The following is a 27113-nucleotide window of genomic DNA, read 5'->3' as shown; positions in this document are numbered from 1 at the left end:
AGAGTTCTTTTAAATCAAAGATCACACTTCAATTTTTGTAAATAACTGAAGTGTTTCATTTCTTGACACAAGACTTGAAAATACTGTACCCAGCTTTCATCCCACCATGTACAGCTGAAACCAAGGGGTCTCATCATAACTGAAAAGGGTTATACGTGTCTGTGGCCCCTAAAGGTGATTCTTCCTCAGCTTCCCTCCCACCAGTCCTGTTCTGAAGGCTGAGGGCTGCAGTCACATTGTGACTTTCAACTTCGACAGACCAGTACACCAAGTTCTACTGTTTTCCTTTCCAAGCAGAAGAGGATTTGCTGAAAGTCGATAACTGTTACAGAATGATCTCAACTTTCACACAGAACTCTCAGAAGCCCCATTAAATTAAAAATTAGCAAAAACTAAAAAGAAAAAAGACGATTATCCCTGAACTAAAAACTTGCATAGATGTTGTGCTCAACAGTTTAAGGCTGTTTGATAGACCTATTCTGAAAAACCTCAAACGATGGAGGCTGTACAACATGATAACATTATATAATATAGTAATTATGTAATAGCAATATAGCTTTGCTATCCTAAACATCTGAAATCCTTTTCCTGAAAACAATAGTCTTTGCCACAACTTAAGCTCATTGCTCTTGTTGCTTTCCCAGCAGGTACAGAGAACATTTCTTCACCTTCTTTCTCCCAACAGCATTTTTACAACTCAAGCACTGTTCCCAAGTAATCTGTTTCTTTTCTAGGTTAAACTTCCCCTTAGGATCTGATTTTTCCTAGAGTTCATGTTTTCTTGGCTTCTGATTGTCTTTCCTCCTGTATTAAAAGGTGGATGCCCAAAATCAGAGATAGTATTCCATGCAGAACTAAGCAAAATAGGATTTTTTTTTTTATGTTACATGTGGCAATCCTGGTTCTATATCCCAGTTTAATATTCCCTTTTTTCCTCCTCAGCAGTCGGCATCAGTGGCTAACATTTACTTTGCTGTTCGTCTCTCAGATATTTCTTTCTCTATAGTTCCTACACAGCTCATCCCTCCCTGCCTTGTGTTTGGTAATTTCTGGAAATTCAACAATATGTAAGAATTCTCAAAAAGAATTTACTAATGTGTTTTGTGATTGCTTTAGCCAGTTTCCTATCTATTTCAGTGTAAATATCAACAAGTTCATACAATTTAAGGTTTGACTAATAATTTAAAATTATAAAATACCTAGGCTATCAATCATCTGTGGGGTGGAAGGATCTTTGACATTAAAGCTAGAAGAGGCAGCCTGAACTGATCGTATTTTAGCACCATCATCATGCTCACTGTCTATCATGCTCACTGTCTTACAGCAGTACAGGTTATTCTGCACTGTTGTTATACCTTTGCTGCCCTCAGGCTAAGAGATGGTAGGAATAAACCAAGTCAGAGAATGAGAGATTGAAATAATTTTGCTGTCTCTTAAATCTTCAGGCTCTGAAAATCACCTAGAATGCAAAAAAAAGTTTTTCCTTCACAAAACTCTTTTTCCTTTATCTCTTCATTAACCTTTAGCTTTCAATTTACTTTAAAAAAAAAAACAAAAAAAAATAGACAGACCTAGATAGCCAGGTCCTCATCCTTTGCAACACAGCACTGTAGCCTTTGACCAGACAGGCAGCTAAAAGCAAGGTCTTGCACAGTCCTGAGCTGATCCAGGTTTGCCAAGGTCTGAACTGGCACCTTTGTCATACTTACCTTTCTTTGGCAGCCCTGTTGGCATCCCTACAAGGAACAGATGATGCATTTCATTTCTCACTGTTCTTTTCCTTCCCTATTTTTGAGCGTTCATCTCATTTTCTTCTCCACAGACAGGATCTGACTCACACAACAGCAAGAACAGGACCCACTTCAACCTGTCCCAAAGAACTTTCCCTCATTTCCCCAACAGGACAGCTAACAAAGAAAGCTACTGGGGGGGAAAAAAAAGAAAAAAGAAAAAAAAATAGCTATAGCTAAAAAAAAAAAAAAGGCAGGAGAACAGATTTGCTAATGTAAAAGTTTGTGTTAGTAAGTCAGAAGAAATTTTAGTAACTATTTTACTGATTAGTGAGATAGAAAATTAGACACCAGTTAAATCTGAGTACTAAGATGATCTCTTTAGCATACAAAAATATCTCTCAGACCATACGTGCTGTTTGAATCAACAGCTCGTAAGACTTCTTGAACTAAATGGTTTATTAGTAACATAATAAGCAAATTATTTTCACATTGGAAACTTTGGCATTTGGTTTTGGTATTTTATGCTCCAAGAAAATTATGCATGTTCTCTAACTCCTCCCAGCAGAAGGACAAATGTGGGAATTACAGATCTTAATATAAATGCTTGAGCCTGTCTACCACTTAAATGAAGGATCCGTGACTCACCAAAGCTGACACATCTGTCCCTGGCAGAGGTTACAGCACCACGGCAAGGAGGCTACAAAAGTTCTCATCAGTGAAAAGACACTGAAGGAAGTTTTAATTTAATTTTAAGGTATGTAATTAGTTTACATTTTTTCACTTCAGCAATGTCAAAATTCTCATAATTTTTCTCGCCAGAAGAAAAGAGCATTGGAAGTAGCTTTGCATTGGCTATTTTACTAGCCAAAATCAGACGAGGAAATTGGTCCTCTTCTGAGACACAATACAGGAGACAGAGAGATGCCTTTTGGCAGCTATTGGTATGATACATCAGCAAATCTCCACAGGACAGAAAATCTTTTTGTCAAAGCTGCAAGAGAAGATCTATGGTCTGAACCATCACAAAGAGAATGTTGCAAAATATTTAGAATCAGAAACAAATTGATGCTATGGTTTGTGTCACTAAATTTAAGACACCAGGAAAAAAAAATGAAGACAAATCAACAACTAAATGTGAAAAATAAAAGTCAAGCATCAGACAACTAAAACAGAAACAAACATACCTTTAGAAATACTTTGAAATTCCAGCTTTATCAAGAACTGCTAACACTGTACCGCTGTAGTTACCAAAATACATGAAAAGGATACTCCTATAAGAAGCTAAACACAGCATTCTGGGGTTTATTTTGCCTGTGACGGGAATCAAAGTCTGATCAATGAGAAGTCTTGATCAGCTTGGATTTATGAGCATCTTGAAGCAGCTGTGAACAAGTTACATACTAAAACATTTTTTTCTGAAGCCACAGGAAAAATCACCAACCTGAAGAGGGAAGAATATACAAACATTTTTCCCCCACTCATCCACATTTGCAAACAGTCCTTTTTACCTTTTAGCAAAATGAATTATGTTAGCTGTAACTTTGTACATAACTATTAATAAAGTCTAACACTTCGTCTTTATTTAGGGTTTTTTTTTTATTCCACAAGCTAAGAGCAAGTAAAAAAAAAAAAAAAAAAAAAGAGAGAATCAATTTATTATTAAGATCTTTCATGTAGGTCTCCTGGGAGGCACAGTCAGCAACCCAGAAGTGAAGTCAGGAAGGATGTCATTGCTCTTGGGTAGCCAGCAGTTATCACAGTGGGCAGTCTTTATTGTCTACCGTGTTGTAATAGGTTCGCAGCAGGGAAGGCAGTACGTAATCGAGAGATGACATGTAAGTTAATGCCTAAAAATGCAAAAGTGTTTTAGGGAGAGGTGACTGGAAGTGAGTGTTTACAGCAGCAGCAGCAGAAGGGATAAAAGCAGAATGTCTTGGTAAAAGAAAAAGTAATTCTGTGTCATGCACATTCAGTGAACCAAAAACAGTTTCTTCCCACCATATTTTTTTATTTGGTCACTATTTACATACCTCTCTTCTACACATCTCTCTGAAAATGGCTTTTATGGCACCTGATTTCCCCCCAAAACAGGGAAAAACACACTGCAAACTATTTCCCAGTTCCATACAGTATTGGCAGGCCAGTCATCACTGCCACTGACCTTCTGTTTTACTTTAATTTATTTAAAATGGCCAGTGAAGCTGAACTATAATCAGTGATAATCACTACTGTTACATATACTGTTAGATAGTCACTGCTGCTAGATGAGTAAAGAAAAATAAAAGACAACAAAAAGGTTTACATCCAATGATTTCGTAAAGAAAAAGGGTCATTTGGATCCAAAGGTTGCCTATGAATAGTGGGCAGCAGCAGAGAATTTAAAGTCAAATTGGAACTGACTGCAAATTTTCCAGCAGAAACACTATGGCGTCGTGGGTATGTTAAAAAGGCAGTGGTCTGCAACATGCTTGTTTTCCAGTTTCTCATGACATCTGTCTCAGACTATGTTGAATCAGATTTTGAAACAACTCACTAATTTGTTCTTACTTTTACAAGTAGTTTCATCCACTTCAAAGCACTAAGATGCTTTTTGGCGTGAATTACACAGCAGCACTGCCACTGAGCCCCACTGAGTAAGGACAGATTCAGTGAGTGACTGACGCACCTGATGGCAAGATCCAAAATGCCTTCTTGGTGGTTTCACTCCAGAAGTCCCAGTCAGTTCTTCTGGTGAAGCTGGGTGACACTGCTGCCAGGTGGGGCTGTTCAAGGAAAGGTTGGACGTGGTACTTAGGGACATGGTTTAGTGGGTGACATTGGTGGTAGGGGGATGGTTGGACCAGGTGATCTTGGAGGTCTTTTCCAACCGTAATGATTCTGTGATTCTATGCACGTGGCCAAGACAGCAGGTAAGTGGGGACAAGCTTCAGCTTCACACAGAGCCACCAGCTACTATTTGCAGAGTAGCAGTCTACTGGTTTCACGAAACAATATGCCAGGAGATGACATCCTGCATGCCACCTTTGCAGTGGTGAAACCCTCCCAACATCAAGACTTTGGGACGATGGAGGAGTCCATAAAGCATGAAAAAATATGTCAGCTCCTGAAAGACTTTGGAAGAATTCACAAACTTGAAACTTTAGTGGGATTATGGTAAAGTTTACTCAAGGTGCAGACCCAGACTAGAGCCTGTCATTTGTCAGTGACTTAAGTGTTATATGACATTGGGTGGACCTGCAAATAAAATGCAATGAGATAACTCAATAGTCTACTTCAATAATCTCTAGACTGGAAAATATGCTCCCCCCTTCTTTAAATTCTTAATTCCCTACATTGGATGACTTAGCTAAGAATCTCTGTGTAGAAACTAGGAAAAAAGAAAGCACGATGTATATAAAGTCAGCTAAAATTTGTTGAGATAAAGATGAAAAGATTGCCCAGCCATCTGCTATTTAGCCTCTGCTGAAAGTTATACTTTTGGTTAAAAAAAAAAAAAAGAAAAAAAAAAAAGAAAAAAAAGAGTGCAAACAGATTTCTTCTCTATAAGTGGTGGAAACTGGTTGCAGCCAGCAATTCTGGGAGGTAAACAATGACTAACTACTTGTTTCTGGATTTGACTTTTTTTTTATCAAAAGGCCATATCAAAGGAAAACGAGCTGCTGCAGAGCAGCCACAGCTGCCAGCACAGCCTCGCTCTGCAGCCACAACACACAGATCGAGTGTTGGTACCCTGAATGGGCATGAAATATGAAAACACCCCCAGGCATCTAACTTTCAGTACAAAATGTAACAGGAATACCATCACGGCACTGATGGAGTGTAACGCTGTTGACACAAGTACAGTCAGAGCTGACAGGGCATGAAACTAGGTCTAGGAAAATGCAAAAAGATGTAGTCTGTGAAATCTGACCTTATTTTCTTGAAAAAATGGGATTTGTATTACTCAACATGACAATTTTTTTTTTTTTGCCAGCTTAATATCAGAAAGGAAAAAGTGTATGAGTGGACTTCAAAGGAGGAGAAGTCTCAAGTATTCCCAGTTCTCAGATAGTCCACAATTTCTATTTGGTGCTTTTTGTGTGAGAAATGGAGGATTCAAGCCACTGGATTGAAAAATATTACTGCCATGGCATGTAAAATATTAATCATTCTAATTCTTTTCAAGTACCTTATTAGAAAACAAACCCACTTGATGTTTCTTCAGTCTTGCAGATGTTTTGCTTTCAAGCAATTATACTATAGTCTTATTGCCTCTCAAGACAGTTTCTAATGAGAAACCCAATTAACATTCAGCACGTTAAAGAGGTAAAATTTAAGAGATTTGTGTTCATTTTTTCTTAACCAGCTAAATGACAAACACAATTTATTTTGCATAATAAAAACAAGGATAGAAAGTATTAAAAAGACAACAGTTCCAGCAGGGGAGCCCTCAAATGCAGCTTGCTATTAATCAATTTATTAATAACAGGAGTTTCTAAGCAGCACAAGTGTATGTTTACTATGTGTCCGTGAAAATAAGAGCAGTGAAAAACTGGATGTTCTAATTCTTAAAGGACGTTGATCACGCAGGATTAAAAGCATTGCATAAGAACATGAAAACAGCAGTAGGTCGTCAGCTACCGCATAATGAAGTTATTTGAAACATGTATGGCAGAAAGATCTGTTTTCCATTTTTGTGTAATTTAGGTAATGGGGAAAATGTATTATGCTTTTCTAAAGCTATAGTGATGAAGCACATCCACAAAAAACAAGGTCAATGACCGTATCTGTTTACAAACAGTCAGATTACGAATCTGCTAACTTGCGATCCTGAAAGCTCCTTACTAAATCAGATTAACATGGAGTTTCTGTTTATCGTTCTGACAGAGCTAAAGCATGCCCAAAGAATACAAATGGCTCCCTGTTTTTGACAGTGTAAGTTTAAGAAAAGGCTTTCTGCTTATTTCCTGAATTTACAGTAAAATGTCCACAATATTGCTAAACAAAGTATACAGGAATCACAATCCAACTATCCAGATACATCACTTACAATCTCATCTGCTGGTAAAATGGGTTTCAAAAGGTTGAAAAGATAGTTAATACATTTCGTCGTGAATTTACACCTTTACCTATGCTGGACCCTTTGTCCAGTAGTGAATTAACTGAATTGAACCCTCATGTTTAAATGCCTAAATGCACCAAAGTATACAGGTTAGTTGATCTTATGGCGAATTTCCCTGTAAGTGGCTCAGGACTCAATGAATGTAACAAGATACAGCAAGACCAGGGGTTTGCCTGGACTGCCTCTTCCATCACCCTACCATGGGGTATTGCACTGAGCCTGAAACGTCTCTTTCAGGAAGCAGTGGCAGTAACTACTATTGGATGTATGTTTGCTTCCATCACGAACTCCATTTTGTGCCAAATGCTGCTTTGCACCTTGCCTTAAAATTAAGGGGGCAGAAGATGACAGAAATTAAATGCTCAGTATCCACACATATATAAATTGAGAAAAACTGTTAATTTACTTATTTTGGTTTTGAATAAGCTAAACACAAGTTATTCTTTCTAAGGCCTTAGTATGTCCCGGGGTTACAGAATGCAAACCAGCATTGTTCAAGTCGTGCTGGTTTATGACAAAACACATTTCCTACTTTGTCCCTAAGGGGTAAAAAAAAGAAGAAGAAAAAGAAGAAGAAGAAGAAGAAGACAAAGACAAAGACAAAGACAAAGAAAAAGACAAAGGAAAAGAAAAAGAAAAAGAAAAAGAAAAAGAAAAAGAAAAAGAAAAAGAAAAAGAAAAAGAAAAAGAAAAAGAAGAAGACAAAGACAAAGAAAAGACAGAAAAAGACAAAGGAAAAGGAAAAGGAAAAGAAAAAGAAAAAGAAAAAGAAAAAGAAAAAGAAAAAGAAAAAGAAAAAGAAAAAGAAAAAGAAAAAGAAAAAGAAAAAGAAAAGAAAAAGAAAAAGAAAAAGAAAAAGAAAAATACAAAGACAAAAGAAAGAAAAAGAAAAAGAAAAAGAAAAAGAAAAAGAAAAGAAAAAGAAAAAGAAAAAGAAAAAGAAAAAGAAAAAGAAAAAGAAAAAGAAAAAGAAAAAGAAAAAGAAAAAGAAAAATACAAAGACAAAAGAAAGAAAAAGAAAAAGAAAAAGAAAAAGAAAAAGAAAAAGAAAAAGAAAAAGAAAAAGAAAAAGAAAAAGAAAGAAAAAGAAAAAGAAAAAGAAAAAGAAAAAGAAAAAGAAAAAGAAAAAGAAAAAGAAAAAGAAAAAGAAAAAGAAAAAGAAAAAGAAAAAGAAAAAGAAAAAGAAAAAGAAAAAGAAAGGATAATAATAATAATGAACACAAAGAAAAAAAAGAGAAAAAAAATCAGTGCATATGGACCTTGGCTTTGGTTATGTTTGAAAGATGAGGTAGAAGAGAGAGAAGAAAGAAAGATGAGCTCTAAGAGACCAAAATGGCCCAGACGGCAAGCAATGGTACCCGCACGTACTCTGTAACTACACAGCTGCACGAATGTGCTTTGGGCCCTCATCTTCTCCCAGAGGTCCGTGCCAGCAGGCATCCCTGCCATAAACTGCAATCTCCCAGAAGCACAAAGAAAAAAAGAATGGACAACCTCTGGAAAAGAGAAAGACCATACAGCAGAACTCTGAATCATCTCCCATTGAGCCTGGGATGAAAGAAGGCATGTCATTCACAGGGTCTACTGGGTATCAAATTTTGTCTCTCATAAAATTTTTATAATTATTACGTTTTTATTTACTTCTACATGCCTCTGACCACACTAATGTATTTTGTAGCAGCCAAATGTGAGGAAAGGCCTTAGACCTTTAGGTAAGGAGAGTTCATTCTTTTTGAAAAAATGGCATTACCTTATCTTTTCTTCTTCTAAATGTATTTTTCTTCTAAATGTATTTTGAACCAAAATAAAACATAAAATGAAAAACTGCAACTCATTAAACCACCTCTAAGATGCTGCTGAGGAACTTGTCTTTTTTGCCTTATCTCGACCATGAATTTTTTCCTTGTTTTCTTCCCCTATATGAAGTTATGTCTATGGGTTTCTCTTGGTAATTAGAAAACAAGGGCTCAAGACTAATCTAACAACAGCAGAAGAAACTATTCCCTCCAAGAATATTCCAGATTGATCCTCTCTAATATGACATGAATATTAAATACTGGAAGAATTTGCTCACAAAAGGCTAGCCGACTCTAAATTACCTACTTTCAAGATCCACATATGGAAGAGTGACACAATACTTCATCTAACAATTAAACTGCAATTTAAAGCAAACAAAAACTTTCCCATTCATATTAAACTACAATTTGCAAGAAATCTAGGTCAAAGCAAATTTTTTATTAGACCTTACGAAAGAACGCAATGTTAAGAAAATAGATTAATCCACTCAAGGTAAACATGTCTGAGAGAGCCAAAGTCACAGGCAGGCTCAAGTTGTGACATATATCAAATAGGACATGGAATACTGGCCATATCTAAACATACTAAAAAAGGTTTCCAAACAAGTCACTCTTTCTTTAACATATCTCTGGTCAAATCAGTCCCACTCCAAGACAAAACTGCCAAACAAGCTGCACCAGAATAACATTTGAGGCTAATATCTTATCTGGATGGAGTTTTCAACTTAACAAATAACAAGAACCATAAAATCTTGCAGCCAAAAAGTAGACCCACTTGAATCTATACCATGTAAAGAGCACAGAGGTGAGCAGAACACTGACAGCTGTACTAACCATCCTCAATACTTGTTCCTCCTGAAACATTCATTCTTCATCCTGAGCACCTGCAAAGATTAACTTGGAAAGACTTGGTATGAAGAATGACTCGAGATACTAACATCAGCCAATTCACTGAAAAACAGACTAAAGAACTACTAAGAAATTTGGTATCACAAGGCCAGAGCAGGACCAAAAAAAAAAAAAACTACCAAACTTCCCAACAAAAGGCTGTAAAATCGGTTCAGCACTTATCTTGTACACAGCAATTTATTTCACTGAAAGAGAAAATGCTCACTGATCTCACAGGAGGTAGCTTCTTGACTCATAAAACTAATGTCATAAAGTCACTCCCAAGAAGAAATTATGCTATAAAAACAATTAGAATTCACCGCTTCAGTAACAAAACAGCGTGCAGGTTTACTTTGTCAAATAAGATACTGTAGAAAAAATATGATCCATGCTGACAAGGAAGTAATTGAGTAAGAACTACAGCACTATCAAAAGGGAAGCCTGAGATTCACGTTGACTTTTTGCTTTTAATTTTTCTATAACATGTACATTCAAAAAAAAGAAAGAAAAAATGCAGTAAAAGAATTGAGTTCCCTGTACTGCCCTTTATAAAACCTGAAAACAGAAGTTACAGTTTTCAAACTAGAGTATTTGTAAAGTCAGATTTTAAGAAATATGGTAATCTCCTAAGTAGATACTTACAGTTCACGGATAGAAAGACAAACAAACAGAATCATACAAGCAGAAATCTTATTTAGCTGTTAGCTAGCTAATACAGCAATTAAATGATGGAGCCTTGAGAGATTAAGCTTATGAACACTGTGCTCTGGCACGCATCTTTCTGCTTGAATTCAGCACTGCTAAACACAGCCATTGTTGGCTTCAGCAACAGTCAAAGCATTTTGAACTTCCAAAAATCAGTAGGAATTTAGCACTGCTGAAAAAACAAATGCAGCAAGCACTGAATTCAACTCCACTTAGCTTCCCTCCAATATCGAAAACTCCATCCCCAGGATCTGTAACTGTAAAAAAGCACCAGTATAGGCATCCTACACTGCTTTGGCCATAACACTGCAAGACACTAGCCAAAAATATAAATCTTGTACTGTGATATTCCTTTTGGTTTGTTTTCTGGCCAGTTTGAAAGAATCTAGAATTGCCGCACAATTTTAAGTCATCATGGTTTGCTATTATCACTACAGCTGCTACCAATATTTTAGTTCCCATTCTGAAAATAATTTATGCCATGATACTGAAAATGGTCTGTAAAGCTCTAGTTTCTTAAAATACCTGGTGAAGCTTTAATTGCAGCAACAATTCAAAAGAGAAATGATAGTTTTGCTAAGCTGGTGAAGAGGGCTTTAGAGTAGAGTTACAGGGAAGGGGAACCTCACTCCATCCCACTCCTCCCAGCTTGATACCAGTGTCAACAATGGATGCCCAGAGCCTGGAGAAGGGTCACGGGTCAGTAGGAGAGCACCTGAAGAGCAGCACAAGAAGCCCAGCCACACCAGCCAGTAAGCCAGCTTCATCAGGGGCCCAACTCAAACGTCTCTATGCTGATGCACATAGCAAGGGGAATACACAGGAGGAGTTAGAGATGTACGCACACCTGCAGGGCTATGACCTCATTAGCATTACAGAGACATGGTGGGGCAGTTCCCATGGCTTGAGTGTTGGGATGGAGGATACAGGATGTAGGAAAGACAGCAGGGGAGGTGAGGAGGGAGCATCACCCACAATGTCAAAGAGCAGCTGGAGTGTGTGGAGCTCAGGCTGGGGATGGGTGGGGAGCTGACAGAGCTCCTTGGAGGTCAGGATTACAGGGAGGGCAGGGACAGGGGACATTGTGGTGGGGGTCTGCTGCAGGCCACCTGATCAAGAAGACCAAGCAGATGAGGCTCTCTATAGACAGAGAGAAGCAGACTCACATTTACAAGCCTTGGTCCTCATGGACTTTAACCATCTTGATATCTGCTGGAGGGACAGCACAGCAGGGTATAGGCAATGCAGGAGGTTCCTGGAATGCACTGATGATCAATTCCTTCTCCAAGTGATAGAGAAGCCAACAAGGAGAGGTACTGTGCTGGATCTCATTCTCACCAAGAAAGGGCTGGTGAGGAACATGAAGCTCAAGGGCAGCCTTGACTGCAGTGACCATGAACTGGTGCAGTTTAGGATCCCAAGGGCAGTGAGGAGAGAGCACAGCAAGCTCGCTACCGTGGACTTTGGGAGAGCAGACTTTGGCCTCTTCAGGGATCTGCTTGGTAGAGTAACCAGAAAGCTGGTTAATATTCAGGGATCACCTCCTCCTAGCTCAGGAGCGATGCATCCCAACAAAGAGGAAGCCAGGCAAAATACCAGAAGACCTGCGTGGATGAACAAGGTGCTCCTGGCCAAACTTAAACAGAAAAAGGAGGCCTATAAAGGGTGGAACCAAGGACAGACAGCCTGGGAGGGATACAGAGAAATCATCTGAGCAGCCAAGAATCAGGTTAGGAAAGCTAAAGCCCTATGAGAATTAAATTTGACCAGGGATGTCAAGGGCAAGAAGACAGGCTTCTATAGGTACGTCAGTGATAAAATGAAGACTAAGGAAATTGTGGGCACTCTCCAGAAGGAATTAGGAGGCCTGGTCACACTGGATAAGGAGAAGGCTGAGGTACTCCATGACTTTTTTGCCTCAGTCTTTATCGGCAAGAACTCTAGCCACATAGCCCAAGTCCCAGAAGGCAAAGGCCTTCTCTAAATTAGAGAGCCAGGTTAGGTTCTGATTAGCAAAGAATTTCTTCCCAGTATCTATGAGGGCGGTGAGGCACTGGCACAGGTTGCCCAGAGAAGCTGTGGATGCCCCATCCCTGGAGGTGCTCAAGGCCAGGCTGGATGGGGCTTTGGGCAACCTGGTCTGGTGGGAGGTGTCCCTGCCCATGGCAGGGGGTTGGAACTGGGTGATTTTAAGGTCCCTTCCAACCCAAACCATTCCGTCATTCTGTGAACTTTGATTGTTCAGAAAAGCTTGAAACTATAAACTCCAAACACCAGATCACTACTATTACTTTTTAAACCTCACTCTTTTACCAATCATGTTATTTGAGAAGAATCTCTAAAGCTATTTGGTACTTAAAATTGCATGGAAATAGAAAAGGGACTGAAATGAACTTTGATGGATCCAGAGACATTTGCATTATAAAACTGAAGTGAAAGTATTGCTGAAGGACAGCAAGTGGTAATTGGAAAGACAGATCTCAGAGAAACCTCATGGGAAGACATTACGAAAATGGGAAGTAATTCAATTGCAAAATGGATTTGGGAGTATCCGTTTGTGAGTGTTGATAATACCCTAAAATCAAGAAGAAAGTAAAAAAAATGAAACACATACTTCCTCTACTGGAGTTTCCATTTGCAGTTTTAATGTTTATAAATCCTCACACAGGACATTTCAGCTATGAAACAGAATAAAATTGGATCTAATTGTGACTTCCTTATTACAGTCTATTATACAGTTAGTATTTTTCTAATGTAAACTTTGAGTTGCTTAACATTTTTCCTCACTTTCTTTCTAAGAAGCAAGTTATTTAGTTGCCTCTTAATGTTCTAAATTCACTTTTTCTTGGTGATTCATTATTAATATGGAAATTAAAATAACTGTGTTTCCATACAAAAAAGATCAATTCATTTTTTAATATTAAAATTACCTCTATATAAAATAATGTCAATAACAACCATGCTGCTTGCTCACATGCCATTAAAATGGCACCAGACATTCAGTCCACTGTTTAGAAGTCTGATTTTCAGGATTACAAGACTACTCTTGAGAATGAGATCAGAATTGAACAAAGAGGTCACTTATTTCCTACTTGTTCATTTTCACTTAAATACGAACTTAAAAATCCTTAGTTATTCATTCTGAACTAGGAAAGGTCTTCTGATTTTCTTTCACCGTGGTACAAAACTTTTTGACAGATCAGTGAATGAATGTCAGAAACATGCCTGCTTCCTGGGGCTATCCTCAGCAGCTTCAACCTGCAGGTGAGCAGCATGGGGAGCCCCTGGATCTCATCAGCTGAGTAGGAGAGGAGTTTTTACATACTCTTGCAGTTCCAGGTGGAAGTCCGAAGGGGAGGTTACACGTGCTTCATCCTCGAGCTTAGCACCATGGTTCTTTTTTTAGCCAAGAGGGGCTTATCTTATTACCCTTCTTAGCTGTTATCTCCACACAGAACTGGAGGAAAGCATCATCCCAAAAGGTAGAGGCAGCACACAGGAAACAGACAACACAGACACTCACATGTGCCTTCACCTCTTAAACATCTAACAGGATTCCATCACTTGGCTTAGTGCATTTTGTTAATATAAAATCCTAGCTCCCTTAAATCAGGTAAAATCGATGCAGTGAAATCATTAACGCCATGGCTAGTTTTTTTTAAAACCCATAACACTTTGTTGAACTACAGCTAATGTGAATGGTTTTCCTGCCTGGCAGGATGCACACACTATTTTTCACCATCGCCTGATGAATAATTCAATCTTCGTATATTTGTGCATAAATAGGTTCCTCTGTCTATTCTGTTTCAGGTATTACAGCATGACCACTACAAGGAATTTCCATGTAATCTCAGACTGTCTGCATTAGGCATTTTCCCAGCGATATTCAACTGTGGCACCTGCAAAGTGATTCAGACATAAGAGGAGTGAGGATGACAGAGTGTTTTCTTTCCAAAATGACAACTTCACCATTGTCCCAACAGAATATATGGGGGCATAAATTACCTTTATTACCCTGTGAATGAAAGTCCATTTGGAGATGTTTGAGAACAGCAGAGACCTCTGACAAAAGCAGAACACTGTCACATAATTAAAATACAATTTCAACACTAGTCAGAGGTTATTTATATAATGTCGGTGCAGGTTTACGAGTTTTCCATTCATACAGACAACTTACTATCACTACTACAGTCTTGTGAGAGATGCATTTGCCTGCACGAGTATTATTACAACTGCTTTTGAGTCACAGAGGAAAATTTGGCCCATGCTGATAAACTATGCAGGGCATCTATAAAAGTGATTATGCTGAGAGCATTATGTAAGAACTACAACCACGGAATTGGAAATATTATTGTCTTCACAATACTAAATTTACTTTTCTTAAAAATAAAGGGAAGTGAAAACAGTAACACTTTAAAAAAATAATGAGCAATTCAACAGTAACAACAAATCTACCGCCTACTCATTTTTTTCAGGTCATCCCGTGCACCATATCATCAACCAACAGATTTGAACTGTGAACTGGAAAGTTTCAAGACCATTCCTTTCCAAATATAAACAAGATTTCAGCAGGAATCAAATTAACTGAAAGAGAAGAGGGTTTTTTTGCTCTGTTTCTGTAATCTAATTATTTTAACGACAAGCACAGTAGAGCTACTTGAAATCTGCAAAACAATGGAGTAACACAAAATAGTATTGTGTAAAAACTTGATTTATGCAAGTTATTTTTCTTTCCGCATCCAGCTTGTCACCCTGCAGAAGAACAAACACAAAACATTTGTTCCTATTAATCCTGCAATTAAAGTACTCAAGGATTTGTACCACAGGGCCAGGACTCTTCACCGCTTCATCTACAACAATACGTTTTCATTCATTCCATCCATTGTGGCAAACAGTGTTTAGTGACCAGCCACGTGTAAAAATCAGCAGTGATCCATCAGAAGTCATATGTGCTGTTAAATTAAAAAAAAATAATAATACAGATTAGTACCCTTGCTAGCATGCATGTCCAATCCGTTGCAGCTCAGTTCCACATTACCAATTTGCCAGAAGGTTGAGGACAAAAAATACATATGGATTTAATTTTATTAAATATAAATACAAACATGCAATGTTTGCTTCCCTATCGATGAACAGAAGGTAGGAATATTCTCTACACATGGCTCAAAGCTGTTTGTAATACACTCTATCTGACCCTTTGCTACAACATGGGAAGAACCTCTTTCACCACCTGTTGATTTGTGGAATTGATTAAAGGCGAATTATCCAGCATCTTCCGTAGGTTGAAATAAAATCAGTCAGTCAATTCCATCTCCCATGGCTGTTCTAGACTTAAGATCTTGAAGAAGTAACTCTTTAAGGGAAAGGTTAAATATTTGGGTTTCAACAAGACTCTACTGTTGTTATGTATGGTTTTATTGGGTTTAGGTCATAAATCCATAGTAGAGCCTTTTAGCTTCTAACATAGTAAAGACTTCCTTTAATAGGTAAGGATCTAAACTAAAACTTCCAAACACGAGTAACTTGTGCAAGAAGGGGGAGAAAGATAAAAAAAAATAAATACACAAGCTAAGGCACACATTTCAATTTACTACACAGTGTTTCTGTGATATTCTTGCCCAAACTCTGGTTAATAGCTTAATTAAAAAAATTAAATGTTGTTCTTATAGCACATCCCTAACCAATCATCCTCATGTCATGCTTTATGTCACTGGGCCCACAGATTACTATAATTTTTAAAGTATTCTGCTACTGGTCTCAATTTTTTCTCATCAGCAGTTTAAAAAAAAGTGTAAAAATTAGTGTAATTAGTGATACTAAAATTGTATCCATAATGGTCTGAAGATTTAAGAAAAGTAAGGCATGGAAGGACAGGGTAGATTAGGTTAGGGGAAAAAAAAATGAGTTAGGGAAAAAAAAAAGTTGAGTCACTTGGTTACATTAGATTCTTTGTTGGGATTCCTAATTAGGAGTCATGCACTGTTACAGATAGATGAATTGATCGTTGTACTGTATAAATTCAAATGCTCAAAAGAGCACAGTTAAATAACAAACAGTACCTTTATCTAAATGTCACACATTAAGGAATAATCAATAAAATATGGTAGTAGTTTTGTCATAGCTATGATGATCTACTAGCCAAATGGGGACTCTTGTGTTCCTCCTAAAAGTGTTCTTGCACAGCTCAATAGCTGTATATTTGGAGAAAGCATCTTAGAGGGTTATAGACTGAAATCCTTTTATTAATAGTGTTGCTTTTCTGGCCTAAGATGGAAAAACAGATGTTTAATTTGGTTTCTTTGGAGGAAATGCTGCCATTTTACCTTCTTTATCTGCTAGAGGGGTATTTGTGTATGGATAACAGTGCACCAAGAATGGAGTGGAAGAGGCAATAATAGCTGTCCTTCAAGTTAATCAGTTGTGTATCTTAAGTATTAACAAATTTGCAGGTTTCAGATGTGCTGCAGCTCAGAAATGGTCATAATCATTAATTTATCAGAATTCAATTTTTATTAGATGGAACATGAATCTTCCTAAACAAGGATACATGACAAAACACTAGTGGTTTAAAATTGCAACAGTCCAGAACTCCAAACAAACTTGAGTAATTTAATCCTGGCATGGAAACTGAATGCTTGGTGCACTGAAATTTGTGTCGTGCTACCGTGTAAGCACTGTGGTATAAAATGTCAGGTACAAGCATCTGGAAAACTACAAGCTGCTTATACCAGCTTCACTGCTCCACACCATCCCAGTCTACTTCTGTAAATTGGCACAATTTATATTAATTTACCCCTCAAAAAGCTATTGCCTTTACTTTTTTTTTGTCAGACTACGCTTTAAAATTCTTTTAATAGCCATGCACTTACATGAAGAGACTATTTTAACTTGTATGCATTAACTGCTACAGTCCTTGCACAGTATAAAATCTAGCTCATTTTGGCAAATGCCAATTAATTCACCTTGATTTTTTTTCTGAATGTCTGTAAATAAAGAGAGAGAGACTGTGTTTGACATAATTATTTAAAGCTGCTCTTATTGTTAATGCTGAAGATCTACAGGTTTACATACGGGTGCACATTTGGAAAATTAAAGACAGCAAACTGACTTATGCTCGGGTATTACAATACAGAAAGCACTGGTTAAATAACAACAACAAAAAACAACCCACAAGATTGTTTTCTTAAGGAAACCAAAGTGACTAACAAAGGCATAGACAAAAAAAAAAAGGAGGAAAAAACTCAGGTCTTAGAATGAGCATAAGTATTTGAAATATCCAGCATATTTTTAAAAGTTTATTACAAAATTCTGCCTCATCATTCACACTTCAGTCATATTAATGTTGAAGCTACAAGATGCTAATGAAAGTTGTAACTTTTTTTCCCTCAGAAATTCTTCGTCAAAAATATGTGAGTAAAAAAGTAGAATAAATAAAGGAATGTAAAATTCTTATTTTTTATTTTTCCTCCTCTTGGATTCATCAAGATAGACAGCAACACAGACAGGTGCTCTTGCCATTCTGAGCTGTGATTAAAATACCTGGGAAGGAGAATTAGAAAGTAGAAAACAATTAGCAGTTGTTATAAAAATTTAAAACATATGACAAGGATCCTTTGCACATTTTATGGAGATGGAATAATTTCCTCCCTATAAACACCAACTGCCAGATTTCCTCTAAATTTAAATTGTTTCAGCTGATGAAAGCCCACTGGGTTCCAGTCAGTGGTCCCCCATGTTTCCCAAAGGAGGTCAGATGGGATGGCATGCAATTGTTTCTTTGGGGAATTAATTCCTACTGCCCGTTGCCACATCATCCTATAAAAATTCTGCCTTTGGGTATACCTGAGAAACAAAAATTATCAGAAGTGACTGAGGGAATTAAAAGGGATTGGATAGAGCAGTAACAAGTTTACATTCTGCCTCTGCTATGGTTAGAATCATAGAATATCCCGAGTCGGAAGGGACCCACAAGAATCATCGAGTCCAACTCCTGGCTCCACACAGGACCACCCAAAAATCAGTCCACATGTCTGAGTGTGTTGTACAAATGCTTCTTGAACTCTGGCAGGCTCAGTGCTGTGACCACTGCCCTGGGGAGCCTGCCCCAGTGCCCGACCACCCTCTGGGTGCAGAACCTTTCCCTAACACCCAGCCTGGCCCTCCCCTGTCCCAGCTCCATGCCATTCCCTCGGGTCCTGTCGCTGTTCCCAGACAGCAGAGCTCAGCGCCTGCCCCTTAGACTTAGGGCACATCTCTATAAAGGACCCTGAAAATTGGGTAAAACAGAACTCAAAATCAGGGGAAAATACATATGGGAAGCAAGAGTATCTTTTCTTGGTATTTCTTAAAAGGACTGTATGTTTGCAGTACCTCACCTTTAAAGCTTATATCAGGTCAAGCCTGATCTCCACGTATGATCCAAACCTTGCTCAAAACTTAGTGCAACACAGGCTAAGGACAAAATTAGGAGATGGTGACAGAAATAGGGTGAGCAAATTTGGTGTTCACTGTGCAGCATTCCTGTGCCAAACTAGATACACAAGTAGACCCTGTTTTCATCACCACATCAGTCTCCTTCCAAACACCGGGAGCTCCTTCCAGCTGCGCAGCTCCTAGGTTCACGCGTACCTTAGCTAGTGCTGTTAGAGACAAGGTACACATCAGTCTTCCAGAAGAGAAGTAACAGTTTCAAAGCGTAAAGCCTTATTTCCCTTATGGAGTAAGTGTAAGGAAAAGTATCATGCTCACCAAAACAAAAACTGCTTGTATCTTAATTCTGCCTTGCTCCGTTCTGTGTTCACCCACTCTCCACTGTTTATAGGTAGCAGTGACTGTCAGGCCTGTTACAGAGACCCATCTTCCCGTGGTCACGCTGGCACTGCAAGGAGAATTTTTCCCTGTTCAAAGACATCCTAATTAAAAATATTGATTTCAGTTTGACAAGGACTTGTGAGTAGTAAGTAACAGCTTCCCATGCTTCACTACTATTTTTACAAAGTCATAGAATGGTTTGGGTTGGAAGGGACCTTAAAGCCCACCCAGCTCCACCCCCCTGCCATGGGCAGGGGCACCTCCCACCAGACCAGGTTGCCCAAAGCCCCATCCAGCCTGGCCTTGAGCACCTCCAGGGATGGGGCAGCTACAGTTTTTTGACTCCCAAAGTCAAGACCATATATACTATATATGTATAGTTTATATTTATATATAAACAAAAATCAAGAACTACTGGTCAGCAAGTGTCTAAACAATATTCTCAAAGAAATTACATAAACAGCTTTATACAGTTTTCAGCTGTGCATTCACATAAAATTTATTTCCCCCAAGACTGCTGCAACACTCAGAGAACAGGAGGGATGGTATTTCCTGAGCAAGCAGTGACAGTATCCAGTGTCTGGTCTGACCAGAGGTGCCCGATCCATGGCCGTGTGGTACTACTTCTGGCATCCTAACAGAGCTCAAGCAATTTCCTCATGTTCCTCTCCAAGTTGACCATCACTACAGTATCAGAGCATTTCACCAATAATAATAAAACTTATCTTCTCACAACATGCCATGCTGTGCAGGTAGTATTGTCTTCATTTTACAGACACACACTTGAAGCATAGAGACTCAAGGTAAATGGAAAAGTCTATTTATTTTGGACAGCAGCTTTAGCTCTGGTACTTCTGAATTTGTGAGACTTAATTACACCACAATGATAAATAAGTAGGAGAAGCAGGAGGGTTGTGAGGAGGTAGAACACTGAAGTGAAATACCCTTAGCAATGAATCACAACAGGGCACAAAAATCAGAAACTTGGGATTTCTGTTGGGCTCTTATAACAGCATAGTCACAAGACACAGACCAACACTTGCACTTCTTCCCACCTGTCCAGCGCTGCTCTCATCTTCCCTGAGTCTCACCTAGTCCCCTGCATGCCAGCCACCAGCACCACTCTCCAACAACCTCATCTTAGTTCTGAATTTCACAGCAACTAACCCTAAGACTTTGTCCAGGCAGCCCATCCAAGACCTGCTCAAAATCAGGATCTGCTCTCCCATACATTGGGAAAGCATGTAAAGCAGCTATTATGGCTGAGGCACTAAGAACAATCTCACATCCAGGGCCTCGAATCTGATAGATTTGTATTAACAGTTTTGTTTTGATGATAAGCATAAACCAGACTATTTCTGTACAAACAGCTGAATGTACTCAGCCCTCTACAAGTAAATGCGAGCTCCACTGCAGAGAGCTTGCAGAGTGTGTACGCAGCATACAGCAAGACAGTAGGACACAGTAAGCAGACCATCAACTGAGCACCAAAGCTTTAATAAATGGTAATTCCACTTTAAACCTTTCCTTATGATTTCTTCCACATTGCTATTTGATTGTTTCCACTCTTGGGGTGTCTAACTCACTGCTTCAGGTAAGACTTCTTAGTGAAGCATAAACTCATGTAAAAGCTTTCAGATGAAGGAGATCTTACTGAAAAAAAAAATGCAGAAGAAAATGAGGTATTCCAGCATGCATATGGAAAAGTTTCACAGCCACATGTTCCACATGGACCAGCCAGTTCCTGCTACTATCATCCTTTCTAGCATACGGAAAATACACGCAAAGATAGAAGTTTTGTTGTTTTTTTTTTGCTATGGTCATATGCTAATATCAACATAAGGCATGCGTGGGACTTCCATCAGCTGGTTAAGTCCACACTATAAATTAGTGCAACTCTTCAAAAAATATTCAAGCAGAAAGTACCACAAGGGTTTTGAAGTTTGATCTAGAAGTGAGATTAGATTACTAATGAATTAGTATTAGTATTTTGGCAGTAACATTTCAGTGCAGTCAGTGTTCATACTGACTCCTGGGGAAAAAGAAAAAAGAAAGAAAAACATAGCCATAATCCCAGAGAAAAACATTGAAAAACCCACAGAGACTAATGATAAGATTCCAAAGTAGAAATAAAACTGGAACAAGCAAACGTATTTTGGGTCCTAACATATCTCTTTTCCTTGGTATTACTGTTTGTAGTCCTGGATAAGAACTGTTTCCTTCTCTAAAGGGGATTTAAAAGCTTTTACAGCTTCCCTTCTCAGAAGCTGGAGAAGCTGTGATATATCAATCATCGATTAATCATCTCGGAATGTGCTTGTATCAACAAGATGGCTGTCCTGCCTTTTCAGTGTGACTAAACAAGAAAGACAATTTGGAGTTCAACTACCAGACATACAGATGACTGAATAGATTATTTTTACATCAACAGCATATAAATATCAATTTCTGAAATAACAATATTAATAATTTAAAATCACAAAGTAAATATAAGGACTCACAATCTCACTGAAGCAACTATAAATACTAACATTTTAGTATGCTCTTATAATATTTATAAAATATTCAGATTTATTACTAAGCATTTCTACAGCTAAGTGTAGACTAAGGAATAACAAATAATGTGTTTGCCACTACTATAGAACATACTTCCACAGAATCTGGTTGCGTTACGCCTTAAGAAAAAAAAAGTTTAGTCTATAGTATCAAAGTCTTATCTTCATGTGCATGTCATATTTTATGAAGGTTTGTTGATATCTATTATCTGTAGGAATATTTAAGTGAACTATGTTTTACCTATGAATTTGTTCCATGATTATGTGTCCCAGAAGCTTTTTATACACAGGAGCATGGGAGATAGCCGATTCTTTCCTCCTGTTTCCAGAGCTCAAGTTTATAGTGAAATGGATGGGAACTGTATACATAGAGGAACATACATCCACAGACTCAGAGTTTCAATAGATGAGATCACTCACTGGAGACACACAAGATGGTTCTTAGTATCCTGTGATGTGATGAAGGCAGATCACCTTCCAAAATGAAAGTCTTCTCAAACAGTACCGCTGAACAAACCAGGTACCTACACTAACGGGGGTAATACTTTGTCCTTCAGAGGTGTTATGAGTTAGATATAGAAGTGCCATGGATTTGCTTTCCATGCTCAGGAAGAAGTACTGCATGCCCATGATTGCACAAATGTCAACTATGCCTTCAGAGATGTACAGGATATAACCCAGGTAAACCGGAAGCGTTACTCTCTAGCCACTGACTCCTGAAGAACGTGTGAACTACAAAGAGGATCTTACGTGACTGAGGCTCTTCTTCACACACTAACAAGGTTACATTTGTATTCACTCATGGCAAGTGAATCATCATCAGGTGTTTAAAAGGTGTTTAAATAACATTATATGGGGGGGGAGCAGAGGGGTTAATTTGCAATTTCTAGAAAAAAAAAAAAACAAACATGAAGTTCTTACTTCAGGAAATTTCTATCAATGTCAAAGGTAGTTTTGCTTAAGTAAGCAATTCCAGTTTGGGCTTGTATAAGCAACTCAGTAAGCTATTCAAGACTGGTCAGAGGACACCAGAGATGCATCTTGTAGGGACTGCTTATTATTGCTGATATTACCCAGCAACTAAATACACAGCGCCTGGTCTGGGCCACGCATCACAATGATTTATGAAGAAAGAAAATAATGCTTTGCTTAGAGTGCTCAAAATTTCCTCTTTCATACATCTTTCACTTTTGATCACTGATAGATTTAGTAGCAAAGTATTAAAAAACTTGCACCTACTTCACCATTAAAAAGCACGTTATGTTCTGTCTTGTTAGGGCACTAACTTTCCATGGGAAAGACACTGCACATGTCCCTCTGGTTTTATAACGCCTACGGTTGTGTTGGGGGAATCCTATTGTTCCTACACAAGCTTTAAGTTCAACTCCCTTTCAAAAATCAGTCAGACTGGCTTCCAAAATTCAGTAACTGTTCCCTCCATGAGGGAAACACCCCTCATAAGTAACAAAAAGCCTTCCAGAATAAGAGCTTACCAGAAATGTACACGTTGGCCTAGACTTACCCATTCAAGACTGAAAACAATGTGTCCAGCAAAGGGAAAATAAAGAAGTGGCAGGTATACCTTTGTATCCTTCTGTTCAGAATCCCTTTTTTTCATGTTGCTGCCCCTGGACTACATGGACACTGTTACACGGGCCCCGGAGAAGATACAATCACTTGTTTTGTGACAAATGGGTTGTTCTAAGCTATGTTCATGACCACTGCGCTCTCCGTTATTACACACATGAAGCTCGTGAGTAGCTGTCCTCTCTTCCCTTTGCTCCCATCTCCAGCATCAAATGGTAAAGATACCTCAGTGCATTCCTGAGGAGGAACAGAGTGAAGCCGAAAGGTCCTTTCCCTTTGTGTCACTGAAGAGTTAAGGAGCCAAAACTCCAGCTTGTTCTCAGTTCAAGAGCTGTGGAAGATTAACACAGATTTACGTGTTTTTTTCTCTACCTTTCTTTTTCCTCCCCAGCTTTTTCTTCCTCTCCAAATCCTTCCTTTTACAGGCAGCAGAGTAACACACACACAAAAAAAAGCAGCAAGTACTCCTCTCTCTGTTTTGCTAGCACAATGTAAAAAAGCAGGGCCAGGAGGCCAAGATCCCCTGCTTCAGTGTATAATTGAGAGATGCAGACAGGAACCTGACGCTCAGGAGGAACTTGCTAATTGTACTGCTGCAGCCACAGATAAGCTCGTTCAGCGACAAAGCTCTGCACAGTCTGAAAGATTTTGACCGTAAGGTCCAATAACTTTCTGTCTTGGACGGAAACTGTATGACACATCCATATCATTTCCTGAGATATCAAGGAGATACCTTCCCTATATCTATGTTTAATCTTGAGTAAAGCTGGTAGGAGCAGATGCTAGAATAAAAGCAAGACTTCCAGCTGATTGCGGCAGTGCACCCACCACGTGAGCATCTGCTCCTGGCACAAAACAACACCAATGAACTGAAGGCAGCGATGTCTTTTGAACACTTGAAGGTCTTCCCCATGAGCTTTGGCAAACATGAAATTGTTCTCCTGTCCAAAACTGCCTTCTGCCTCTGATGGTGACAGCTCACACATCAAAGAAAGGCACATTACCTTAAAGGATATCTGTCACAGTAGACAAGGAAGGCATCCTGGATTTAAGTACTTAGTTCTATTAAGCAAAAGTTTTGGTATGTTCTTATTCAACCCACTCACGTACATACAGCAATCTCATGCTAACCTGATCCTGAACCACGCTTGTTAGCGATAATTGTTTGCTTCTGTAAGGTTGTCACCTCCCCAGTGTATTCCAGTAATATGCTTCATTGAATATTTTCAATGTAGTAACTTAAGGAACAGCAGTAGCTCACTAAAGGGTGAAGAAGAAAGAAATTGAAGTAGCTCATCAACAAAAAGGAAGCTAAGAGACCCTCTCAAGAATTAATCGCTGAATGGTAATGCTGACAATCCTAGAGTAATCAATCGCCTATGAAATTTCCTATGACATTATTAATAGTTTGTAGTTAAATTCATGATTTAAAAAAAAAAATAAAAAAATTAACATCTCTTTCCACAGTCCTGTTATTCTTTAGAGTCCTACGGGAATAAGTATATAAGATGCCCTGCAATGTGAGATGACATGCCTTATTACAAAAAGTAAAGAAAAAAAGAATGATATTCCCTTAGATTAAATGAATAATGGAGAAATAAGAGTTTTCAAGGGAAAAAGTGCACAGAGAAAGAAAACTACAGCTACTTTTTTTTCTGCCTGAAGAGAAAAAATAGGTACGTGCAAACACTGCAACTGCTACTTAGGCATTCTCCAACAATTAATATGCAACCCCACTGCCACTCAAATAATTTTCTCATTTCCATTAGTTGGGCTCAAACCTGGACAAGAGGCAAAGAATCAACGGAGACTCTACAGAAATTATACCACAGAGTATAATATGCTAAGGATACGCCTATATGCTCTACCTGCATATGCTTTGACTTTGGAGAATACTTATCTGCTTAGGATGCTGAAATAATTCAGTTATCTGTATGAGCTCTGGAGCCCTAACGAAAGGTATTGAAATGTCGTAACAGTAAATGTAACACAAATGGCACCTACTAAACAAATTACTACTGCACAAGCATAAGGAAAGCCATTTTTTAATCAAAGACTTTGAAGCCCAGTGACATTTTGAACAATTTTATTTTTAAAATCCATACTATTATTAATTCAGCTCAAATCTAATTCCAAGAAAAAGATGGCAGGTTGCCACATTCAAAAATTTCCCTCATTTTTCACAACATCACCAACATAGGTAAAACAAACTGTTCTTTCCTGCTGCATTCTCTTATGGTTTTGTGCAGCAGGCAAAAGGCATCCACTCAAGAATTCTTTTTTTCTCCCATTATTGCAGACTCATAAAAAGGCAACAGACAGGACAGCAGCTTATTCATGCACAAGTCAGATCCCAAGCGCACACACTCACTGGCTTTCCAAAACCCACAGATCAATGCCCATCTTACTGCTATGGGGGGGCTGCCTTGGGTTTTATTTTTAATTCATCTGGGGGAGGGGAAGAGCTGCAGACATACAGAAACAATCACACAGCAGTCTTCCTGGCTCCATTGCAATAACACTAATTAATAGAACCAAGACGAGATACACAGCAGGGCTGGCAGGTTCTGGGTCTTTAACTACTTTGAAACACATCTAGATTTTGACGAGGTTTAACCTACAGACACTTCAGTTCATGGGCATATTCATCTCTGTGAGCATCCCAGCAAATCCAAATCAACACGCAGAGAGCGCCTTGCCTGTGAGAGTGTCAAAAGTCGGGTTGTTAAACTCAGAAAACGTATTGGAACGGTCTAATGAAAATTAACACACTGTCCACCACAAGCACTTAGTGGCCCTCCTTCAGTCTAGTTCTTTCACCGGTGCCATGCTAAGCAGCAGAAGGCTCATAACCAATGCTCATTTTCACAGAAATCTCTTCAAATTCCCCCGTCCTTATTATAAAATCAGTTTAATTGGATGGCTGCCTTCATACAACTTTGGAAACAACCACAACAAGCCTCCGGTGAGCAGGAAAGCAGTTTCTGAAGCCTTTTCCCATTCAGCACGCAGAAAATAAAAAGTAAAATGAGCCTGTTTCAACACCAAGTGAGGAACTTTATATTCCCTAGCATCAAACAGCACTCAGACTGACTTGGCGCGTGAAAGGAAGGAGGGCAAGACGTGCATTTTTAAAAAGAACAAGAAAATGCCATTTATAGGGGGGGGGGAATTAAATAAATTTGGGGCATAGTTAGGTGTTTACTATTGACAGACGGGTTGAAATACCGCACATATACACACGCATCTCCCCTTCCCCTCAGCCCCGCTCTGAGGGGCGCGGGGCGGCAGCGCGTGCCGCGGTGGTTGGGCGGGCACCCATCCAACCGCCGCGGCACGCGCCACCGCCCCGCGCGCGCGCGCGCGCCCCTTTCCCGCCCCGCAGAAACTTACTTGCAAGGCGGCGGCGGCGGTTGCTGCTGTTGCTGCTGCTGCTGCTGCTGCACGCGCCAGCCCTCACGCGGCCCCCCGGCGCGCGCACTCCTTCCCGCCCCGCGAGCCTCGGCGCGGCGGCCGCTGCTGCCGAGCGCGTTCGGACATGCTCAGTGCCCGAGCCGCCGTCTGCCGCGCGGAACCTACCACCGAGGGAGGGGTGGGGGGAGGATGAGCAGCGGGGGGAGAGCGGAGAAACAGGGGGCAGAACTGGATGCTACCAAGAGGATGAGCTAAAAATAGGCGCTGCACGAAAAAAAAAAAAAAAAAAAAAAAAGCAGCCGGCGCTTAAAGGGGTAGAGGCGGGCCTGCCGTTGGGGTGAGTTGCGCTTGGCCCCGCAACGCTGTTGCCTGTAGGGGTGCACGGGTTAGGGCCGCAGCCACGGCCGGACATGTTTACCTCAGGGCCGAGCGGTTTTACCTCACGGCTGGGCGGTTTACCTCACGGCTGGGCAGTTTTACCTCACGGCTGGGCAGTTTTACCTCACGTCCGGGCATTTTAACC

General features: G+C 39.3%; 1 protein-coding gene across 1 annotated transcript in view; it reads right to left on the bottom strand.

Moving 5' to 3' along the window:
• The window catches only part of OXR1 (oxidation resistance 1), a 349036-nt gene extending 322294 nt beyond the window's left edge, over nucleotides 1-26742 (bottom strand). Inside the window, exon 1 of the mRNA XM_050708640.1 lies at nucleotides 26570-26742. The gene's annotated coding sequence lies outside the window, so the exon portion shown is untranslated. The remainder of the gene's footprint in view (nucleotides 1-26569) is intronic.
• Between the last annotated feature and the right edge of the window lie 371 nt (nucleotides 26743-27113).

This window comes from Cygnus atratus, chromosome 2 (assembly GCF_013377495.2).
Source record: "Cygnus atratus isolate AKBS03 ecotype Queensland, Australia chromosome 2, CAtr_DNAZoo_HiC_assembly, whole genome shotgun sequence".
In the NCBI taxonomy this organism is placed as follows: Eukaryota; Metazoa; Chordata; class Aves; order Anseriformes; family Anatidae; genus Cygnus; species Cygnus atratus.
This window is presented reverse-complemented; position numbering and strand designations above follow the sequence as displayed.